Genomic DNA, 10901 nt, shown 5'->3' with positions numbered 1-10901 from the left:
GACTTACGCTTTGTAGTCCAGGTTGCAAGTTCGAATCTTGTCTTTCAGATTTGTTAGTTTTAGGTCCAAATTTGATCAATGACAACTGGGACCCTCGTGTGTTGTTCTGATATTTCAGTGTAGGATGGTTTTTTTGAACAAACACTTTGCGCAGTTAGACAAGTAACGGCATGAGTTACACATATTTTGCAAGTTTACAAACAAAAATGACAGCTGAATAGAATATCACATCCACCCCGCAGCTTAGATGCTATGGTGATACGAGTTTTTACATCGTTGGAACTGAGATCCAATGGCTTGGGAGTAGTCTTTGTAATTATGCACAATTTCCAAACTCTCCAACTTTTTTTTTGCAAATAAAACATTCAGGCCTCGTTTGTGCCACTGCATCTTGGATCCAACGGCTCCCCGTTGCTCATATTAGGTGCTCCTCGTAGCTTAAGTAGCCGCTACGCTGATACGAGCATCCAGGTCGTATGCTGTGTGATCAGATGCCACATGCGTAATACTTGTACTTTCTGCACAATTCCCAAACTCTCTCAGGCGTATATTGCAAAAACATTCAAACCTCCTACTGTGAGCCATTAGATCTCCGTGAATTCGTACCACCATAGAATCTATGGTGCGGGAGCACCTCATATTCTCCCGTGCGAGAAAACATCAGGTGCTCTCGCAGATTGGATGGTACGGTGATACGACCTTCGAGGTCGTTTGATCTGAGATCCAATGGCATCTGAGCAGTCTTTGTGCTTGTAAGCAGTGGCCGAACTCTTTGGGGGCTTTTCTGCAAAAACATTTGAACCACTGATAACCCACAAGTATAGGGGATTGCAACAGTTTTCGAGGGTAGAGTATTCAACCCAAATTTATAGATTCAACACAAGGGGAGCCAAAGAATATTTGAAGGTATTAGCAGCTGAGTTGTCAATTCAACCACACATGGAGATTAATTATCTGCAGCAAAGTGATCAGTAGCAAAGTAGTTTGATAGTTTTGATAGTAGTGACAGTAGTAACGATAACAGTAACAGTGATAGTAGTAATTTTGTAGCAAGTGTAACAATGATGATAGCAGTAGTAACTTGGCGGAAACAATATAAGATAAATTCGTAGGCATTGGATCGGTGACTTGTTGGATGATATTCATCATGTGACAGTTATAACCTAGGGAGATACGGCACTAGCTCTAGTTCATCGATATAATGTAGGCATGTATTTCGTAAATAGTCATACGTGCTTTATTAAAAGAACTTGCATGCCATCTTTTGTCCTACCCTCCCGTGGCAGCGGGGTCCATATTGGAAACTAAGGGATATTAAGGCCTCCTTTAATAGAGAACCGGAACAAAGCATTAACACATAGTGAATACATGAACTCCTCAAACTACGGTCATCACCGGGAGTGGGCCCGGTTGTTGTCACTCCGGGGTTGCCGGATCATAACACGTATTAGGTGACTATAACTTGCAAGATCGGATCTAAAACATCGATATAATGATGATTCATAAATGGTTCAGATATGAGTTCATGGCACCCGGGCCCAAAGTGACAAGCATTAAGCATGGCAAAGTCATAGCAACATCAATCTAAGAACATAGTGGATTCTAGGGATCAGGCCCTATCAAAACTAACTTGATTACATGATGAATCTCATCCAACCCCTCGCCGATCAGCGAGCCTACGAAGGAATTACTCACTCCCGGTGGGGAGCATCATGGAATTGGCGATGGACATGGGTTGGTGATGACGAAGAACGAAGATCCCCCTCTCCGGAGCCCCAAACGGACTCCAGATCTGCCCTCCTAAGGAAGAATAGGGCTTGGCGGCGGCTCGGTCTCGTGGAATGCGATAATTCTTTCTCCCTTATTTTTTTCTAGAAATATGTGATTTTATAGCGTCAGGGTTGAGGTCTATGGGGCCACCAGGTGGGTACAACCCACCTGGGCGCACCATGAGAGGGGGCGCGCCCTGGTGGGTTGTGCCCACCCAGGGGCCCCTCTCTGGTGGGTCTTGGCTCCAGAAATTATTATTATTGATATAAAAAATCCTCGCAAAGTTTCGTTCCATTCCGAGAACTTTTATTTCTGCACAAAAACAACACCATGGTAGTTCTGCTGAAAACAACGTCAGTCTGGGGTTAGTTTCATTCGAATCATGCAAATTAGAGTCCAAAACAAGAGGAAAAGCATGATAAAAAGTAGATACATTGGAGACGTATCAACTCCCCCAAGCTTAAACCTTTGCTTGTCCTCAAGCAATTCAGTTGATAAACTGAAAGTGAGAATACGAACTCTTTTGCTCTTGTTTGCATAAATAGGCTGAAACAGCACCCAGGTTTTCAGCCAATCATTATAACTAACCTTGTCAACAATAACACTTAAAGATTATATTAACTCATATCAATGACATAATCAGCTAGCGAGCGATAATAAGATATCTCAAATGGCAACACGTTGTCAAAACAACCATGATATAGCATGATAATAGTGGTATCTCGCTAGCCCTTTCTGAGACCGCAAAACATAAATGTAGAGCACCTCCAAAGTTCAAGCAGCGACTAAACATTGTAATTCATGGTAGAAAAGATCCAGTCATGATGCACCCAACATTAGCTATACGCAATGCATAAATCATGACAGTTGTGCTCTCTCAGTTTCTAGTGCTTGATTTAGAAGGTGATGGCACAACATAAAAGTAAATAGAAAGTCCCTTCGCAGAGCGAAGCAGTGATTTGCAGAGGTGCTAGAGCACAATTGTTAAAACAGAGATAAATGATATTTTGAGACATGCACCCTTCTCATTCACTTCACGACCATCAGTTATCAACATCTTCCATGCTAAGCACGCTAGTGGCGGTTCCCAAGCGATGAAAGTAAAGGTTTACTCCCCCTCAAACATCAATCACACTCCACGGCCTGTCCGAAACAACGGGTGCCATCCATACCAACATCAGTCCCAGGGGAGTTTTGTTTAATTATTTGCATTTTTGAGTTCGGGACTGGGAATCCCTATTACCGCCCATTTTCTCGTGCGATGGCGAGTGAATAAACACTCGACATGAGAATAACCCGCTTAGCATGGAAGATATCGACCACCTCATGTCGTTCCATGAACAATCCAGACACACAAAAAGGATAATTTTTAGAAGTTTTTAGAGGTGGCACATCCAAATTTACTTAGGACGGTAGGGTAATACCGCATATAGGTAGGTATGCTGGACTCATCTGGAATAACTTTGGGTTTAAGGTTTTTGATGTACAAGCAGAGTTCCCACTTAGTACAGGCGAAGGATAGCAATTAGATTGAGAAGCGGCCAGCTAGAGAGCAACAACGATCATAACCATGCATTATGCATAAGTAACATTGGACACAAACATGAGTAGGATATGAACACCATGAACATAAATATCATAGAGGCTATGTTGGTTTTGATTCAACTACATGCATGAACATGTGCCAAGTCAAGCCACTCGAACATTCAGAGGAGGATACCATATCATTATACTACATCACAATCATTTTAAAGCTATGTTGATATCCAAGATAAATCATTATCCACTCCCAGCTACTTATGCATGGCATGAGAAACTATAATCCCTATTTGTCATTGCAATCATGTTTAATCATAACGGGCTGAAGCCTGGCTACTAGGTTAAACATATTTACACAAATAGAACAAGTCGAGTTCATACTTGTTTCTCTTTGCCACGGCCAGTTCATCAAATATTGTCATTATTGCCTTTCACTTGCACGACCGAATGATATGAAAATAATAATAGTGCAAGAGTGCCATGGACTTAACTGGAATCCGCAAAACATTTTATTCAACAGGAGAAGACAAGGTAAAATGGGCTCTTTATTAGATTAACATTTATTCATATGAGATCCACTCAACATTTTCATCGTGGTCTTCTCCTCGGTAGGACTCGAATAAAAAGGAAAAGAAATTCAGAGAAACACACTGAAATATTTTTGGAGTTTTTGGTTTTCTTGAACAAGCAGGTAAAAGGGAAAAGCAAAAACGAGAAAAACTATTTACACGGGAAAGCTCCCAACAAGCAAAAGAAGAACAAGGAAATATTTTTGGATTTTCTTTTTAATTCTACTACTAAGCATGCATTGAAAGTAAATTACTACAACTAATTTTTTTGGTTTTTCTAAAGTTTTCCAAACACACAAGAAGAAAGCAAGAAAATAAGTCTAAGCATGGATGATACAATGAAAAAGTGTGAGAACCGACAAATAAAATGATATGTGAACATGAATATAATGTCGGTGAGAACACGTACTCCCCCAAGCTTAGGCTTTTGGCCTGGCTTGGTTATCGATCGGTAGCCTGGACGGTAGTAGGGATCCTGAGGAGCAGGCATCCACTCATCCCACTACTGAGGCTCCTCCTGTGCTGCCTCCGCAGCAACCTGAGCGTTCCGGTAGGCGATGATGTCTGAAGGCATAATCCGGTATCCGCCCCTGGCAGCAGAGTAAAACAAAGCAGGAGCAGGCAATGGAATAACATCATGAGTCCTCACACTAAAAACCAGGTTATATGGAATAGGGATGTTAGGATATTCAATATCAGTAAAATGGTGGTGATCCATGGCGGTGTGGTCTAGGTAAACCTTGGCCAGAGGGTAATCATGAGGGCGTATCTCAACCTCAAAGTGAGCCGCCAAACGAGTAGCAAAAATCCCACCGTGTATTTTACCCTGGGATTTGTTAAGATGCAGGCGACGAGCCATGATAGCTCCCAAGCTATGTGTGTTGCCGCCCTCAAGTACACGACGTAAAACAGCAAGGACTGGTGAACTAAGTGCACCCACCTTCTCCCTAGCAAGCAAGCATTTGGTAATAAAAAGTGCAAAGTAATGAACAGCAGGAAAATGTAAGCCAGCGGCAGTGATGGCTGACACTTCTCTTTCATCACCCATTGTCAAAGTGCGACAAAAGGCCTCAAACTCGGCCGCCTAGGCTCGGCCCAGCTCCCATCAGACGGGATCATGCATATGTCACAAAATTCAGTAAGCGGTATCTGATGATTTTCAGCATATAAATCAAAGCTCACTTCAGGAGGATTATTTCTAGGCAAGAAAGTAAAGCTTTGAACAAAGATGTTTGTGAGGATTTGGTGCTGGTCACACTCATCTGCGATGAAGTCGGTGAGGCTGGCATTGGCAATATATTGCATGAACTCCTCATGAACTAGCCTCTTGCAGGAACGGGGTGTGCGGCCATTCGCACAGCCATACCTCAGCCAACCTCCGAGGGTGGAGATCACTGTCAGAAGACTCCCCAATAACAACCTTGGAGTTATTCTTGGAGCCAAACTTCCTGAAGATATTCATGTCCGCGTACAATTTTCTGAAAATAAATTTTTTTGAGGTGACAAAAATTTGTCAACAAAACTTTATTAGATTGATAGCAACTACTCATAGGGATACATAGAGGCCATAGCAACCATTCAAACTACTTAGAACACTAAGAACTGAACATGCAAGCACATCTACAGCAGCACTAAGAGTAACTAATTATTCAAAGTATAAACCACTAAAGCAAAAACTAATTGGACAAACGGTGGAGTCACATACCAAGCAACGATCCCCCGAAACAGTTTCGGAAATGGAGCTTCGAGCAAAGAGATCGAAATCCGCGGGTTTGAGCTCAAGAACATAGGAGAGAGATCAATGGGGATTTTTTCTGGAGGTAAGTGATGATGTGGGCTAAAGAGATAAGTAAGGGGGCCCACGTGGGGACCACAACCCACCAGGGCGCGCCCAGGTGGGTTGTGCCCACCTGGTGCACCTCCCTCTGGTATTATTTGCACCAAAAATTCAGAAATATTCAGAAAAAAATCGTATAAAATTTTCAGGGCATTCTGAGCACTTTTATTTTTGGGCCATTTTTTATTGCACGAAAAATTCAAAAAAGACAAAACATGGCATTTTATTTTATTTAACTAAATAAAACAGAAAACAAAAAGTAAAGACGGAAGGTAGTGCTTACTAAATTCATCAACTTCATACCGCTAAAAAATGATTCATTAATAAGGTTGATCAGGTCTTATTAACAACCACTTCCGATTAGCATGAACCGAAGAACTTTCGTAAATCACTAAGTTACCTCAATGGGGATATGGATGTCCCCAACAATAAGCATTTCATATTTATTTTTGACAGTAGGTAGAGGTATTTGAAAACTTCCAATAGTGATTGTGAGAGATTTTTCAATAACATTAATACCATTCACTTGGAATTGTTTCTTCGGAAAGTGCACCGTATGCTCATTACCATTAATATGAAAAGTGACCTTGCTTTTATTGCAATCAATAACATCCCCTGTAGTATTTAAGAAGGGTCTACCAAGGATAATTGACATGTTGTCGTCCTCGGGCATCTCAAGTATAACAAAGTCATTTAAAATAGTAACATTAGCAACAACAACGGGCACATCCTCACAGATACCGATAGGTATGGCAGTTGATTTGTCAGCCATTTGCAAAGATATTTTAGTAGGTGTGAGTTTATTCAAGTCAGGTCTTTTATATAAAGAGAAAGGCATAACACTAACACCAGCTCCTAAATCACACAAAGCAGTTTTCACATAATTCTTTTTGATGGAGCAAGGTATAGTTGGTATTCCCGGATCTCCAAGATTTTTAGGTACTCCATCTTTGAAAGTATAATTAGCAAGCATAGTGGAGATTTCAGCTTTCGGTATTTTTCTCTTATTAGTGATGATTTCTTTCATATACTTTGCATAAGGAGGCATTTTCAAGATATCAGTCAAGCGAGTACGCAAAAGGACTGGCCTCAGCATTTCAGCAAAGCATTCAAATTCTTCATCATCATTCTTTTTAGTTCACTTGGGTGGAAAAGGCATAGGTTTTTGTACCGACGGTTTTCTTTCTTTACCATGTTTCCTAGCCATGAAGTCTCTTTTATCATATCTTTTATTCTTAGGTTGTGGGTTATCAAGATCAATAGGTGGTTCTATCTCAACATCATTATCTAGTTCTTTTTCATTTGGTTGAGCATCTTCATGAACATCAACATTATCTTTTTCATTGTCACTAAGTGGATGTTCATTACCAGACTGAGTTTCAGCATCAGAGATAGAAGTTTCATTTTCATTATCAGGAGGTTTTTCAGGTTCACTAGAAGCATGCAAAGTCCTATCATTTTTCTTCTTCTTTTTCATTTTAGAAGGACTAGGTGCACTAGTGTTGTTTCTTTGTGAATCTTGTTCAATTCTTTTTGGGTGTCCCTCAGGATAAAGTGGTTCCTGAGTCATTTTACCTCCTCTAGTTGCAACTCTAACAGCAAAGTCATGCATATTATTATTCATCTCATCAAGCAATTCTCTTTGTGATTTAGCAACTTGTTCTAACTGAGTTTGTACCATAGAAGCATGTTTTCCAACACCTCTAACATCATTTGAAATTCTAAACAACAAGTCACTCAAGCGAGCAATCATATCAGAATTATATTTCAATTGTTTCATAACATTTGCATTGAAGTGATCTTGTTTTCTAATGTACTTTTCAAACTAATAAAGGCATTGACTAGGATGCATATTGTGAGGATTGTCATTTTCATTGAACTTCATAAGAGAATTTACCTCTACCACCTTAGGCAGTGGTGGTGTATTAAGCCCATGTATTTCTTCAATAGGAGGTAAATTTTTAACATCCTCAGCTTTAATACCCTTTTCCTTCATAGATTTCTTTGCCTCTTGCATATCTTCAGGACTGAGATATAATATATCCCTGTTCTTCAGAGTGGGTTTAGGCGGTGGTTCAGGAAGAGTCCAATCATCATAATTTTTGAATATGTTATTCAATAATTCTTTAGCTTGAGCAATAGTTCATTCCCTGAAAACACAACCAGCACAACTATCTAGTAAGTCCCTAGAAGCATCGGTTAGTCCATTATAGAAGATATCAAGTATTTCATTTTTCTTAAGAGGATGATCAGGCAAAGCATTGAGTAACTGGCAAAGCCTCCCCCAAGCTCGTGGGAGACTCTCTTCTTTAGTTTGCACAAAGTTAAATATTTCATGTAAGGCAGCTTGTTTCTTATGAGCGGGAAAATATTTTTCAGAGAAGTAATAAATCATATCCTGGGGACTACGCACACAACCAAGAGCAAGAGTATTGTACCAAGATTTAGCATCACCCTTTAATGAGAAAGGAAACAATTTGAGAATAAAGTAATAGCGGGTTTTCTCATCATGAGTAAAAAGGGTGGCTATATCATTCAACTTAGTAAGATGTGCCACAACAGTTTCAGTTTCATAACCTTGGAAAGGATCAGATTTAACCAAAGTAATTAACTCTGGGTCGATAGAGAATTCATAATCCTTGTCATCAATAAAGATAGGTGAAGTAGCAAACTTAGGATCATACTTCATTCTAGCATTCAGAGATTTTTCTTTATACTTACATAATAATTTCTCTAGATCATCTCTATCCTTACAAGCAAGAATATCTCTGGTTGTCTCCTCATTCATAACATAACCTTCCAGTACCTTAGGCAATTCATATCTAGGAAGGCTAGTTCTAGCAGGTGTTTCAGGAGTTTCGGTTTCAAGCTCATCATCAGATTCAACAACATCATGTTGTATTACTCTAGCAATTTGTTCATCAAGAAATTCACCAAGTGGCACATCATCATTATCAAGCAAGGTACTAGCATCATTCATAGTAGAAGTAGCATCATCGATAACTTGCGACATATTAGAATTCATAGCATGTGGTGGTGTTGCAAGTTTACTCAAAATAGAAGGTGAATCTAAAGCAGAACTGGATGGCAGTTCCTTACCTCCCCTCGTCTTTGAGGGCAATATCTTAGTCTTTGGATCCTTCAGATTCTTCATAGTGATAATATGATAATAATCCCAAGTGACTCAACAAATATAGCTATGCTCCCCGGCAACGGCGCCAGGAAAAAGGTCTTGATAACCCACAAGTATAGGGGATCGCAACAGTTTTCGAGGGTAGAGTATTCAACCCAAATATAGATTCGACACAAGGGGAGCCAAAGAATATTTGAAGGTATTAGCAGCTAAGTTGTCAATTCAACCACACATGGAGATTAATTATCTGCAGCAAAGTGATCAGTAGCAAAGTAGTTTGATAGTTTTGATAGTAGTGACAGTAGTAACGGTAACAGTAATAGTGATAGTAGTAATTTTGTAGCAAGTGTAACAGTGATGATAGCAGTAGTAACTTGGCAGAAACAATATAAGATAAATTCGTAGGCATTGGATCGGTGACTTGTTGGATGATATTCATCATGTGACAGTTATAACCTAGGGCGATACGGCACTAGCTCCAGTTCATCGATATAATGTAGGCATGTATTCCGTAAATAGTCATACATGCTTGATTAAAAGAACTTGCATGACATCTTTTGTCCTACCCTCCCATGGTAGCGGGGTCCATATTGGAAACTAAGGGATATTAAGCCCTCCTTTTAATAGAGAACCGGAACAAAGCATTAACACATAGTGAATACATGAACTCCTCAAACTGCGGTCATCACCGGGAGTGGGCCTGGTTGTTGTCACTCTGGGGTTGCCGGATCATAACACGTAGTAGGTGACTATAACTTGCAAGATCGGATCTAAAACATGGATATAATGATGAATACATAAACGGTTCACATCTGAGTACATGGCACCCGGGCCCAAAGTGACAAGCATTAAGCATGGCAAAGTCATAGCAACATCAATCTAAGAACATAGTGGATACTAGGGATTAGGCCCTAACAAAATTAACTCGATTACATGATGAATCTCATCCAACTCCTCACCGACCAGCGAGCCTACGAAGGAATTACTCACTCCCGGTGGGGAGCATCATGGAATTGGCAATGGAGATGGGTTGGTGATGACGAAGAACGAAGATCCCCCTCTCCGGAGCCCCAAACGGACTCCAGATCTGCCCTCCTGAGGAAGAATAGGTCTTGGCGGCGGCTCCATCTCGTGGAACACGATAATTCTTTCTCCCTTATTTTTTGGAAATATGTGATTTTATTGCGTCAGGGTTGAGGTCTGCGGAGCCACCAGGTGGGTACAACCCACCTGGGCGCGCCAGGAGAGGGGGCGCGCCCTGGTGGGTTGTGCCCACCCAGGGGCCCCTCTCTGGTGGGTCTTGGCTCCAGAAATTCTTATTATTGATATAAAAAATCCTCGCAAAGTTTCGTTGCATTCCGAGAACTTTTATTTCTGCACAAAAACAACACCATGGTAGTTCTGCTGAAAACAGTGTCAGTCCGGGGTTAGTTCATTCGAATCATGCAAATTAGAGTCCAAAACAAGAGGAAAAGCGTGAGAAAAAGTAGATACGTTGGAGACGTATCAACCACTGAGGAGTTGTTGGGTCACAAATCCAACGGCTCCGAAGAGCTTGTATCACCAAAGCATCTAAGGTGTGGTAGCACATGATATTCTTACATACAGGAGAATATGATGTTCTCCATCATCTTAGATGCTACGGCGATACGAGCTTCGAGGTCGTTGGATATGGGATCCAAGGGCATCTGAGTAGTTTTTGTACAAATTGCGTGCAATTCTCAAACTCATTAAGGTTTCCTGTAAAAATATTAAGACATCCTGTGAGCTGCTATATCTCAGATCAACAAGCTCCAAGCGACTCGTATCAGCATATAGCATCTAAGGTGTGGGGGCACGTGATATTCTCCCGAGGAGGAGGGGGGTGCACAACCAATCAGTGTTAGGGAGGGTGGGGAAAAATATAATCTAAACAATCCTAAACAGAGCTTCACAATTTTATCTAGGGTCGAGGGGTTAACTCCCGACAATCTACATAGCTCCGCCTAAACACAACATTTGCATGTACTGTAGTACTAGACTTAATATTCATGTTTCAGTTTCCTGTTCATTT

Source organism: Aegilops tauschii, chromosome 2 (genome assembly GCF_002575655.3).
Source record: "Aegilops tauschii subsp. strangulata cultivar AL8/78 chromosome 2, Aet v6.0, whole genome shotgun sequence".
Taxonomy (NCBI): domain Eukaryota; kingdom Viridiplantae; phylum Streptophyta; class Magnoliopsida; order Poales; family Poaceae; genus Aegilops; species Aegilops tauschii.
The sequence above is the reverse complement of the archived record's forward strand: the minus strand, read 5'-3'. Positions refer to the sequence as shown.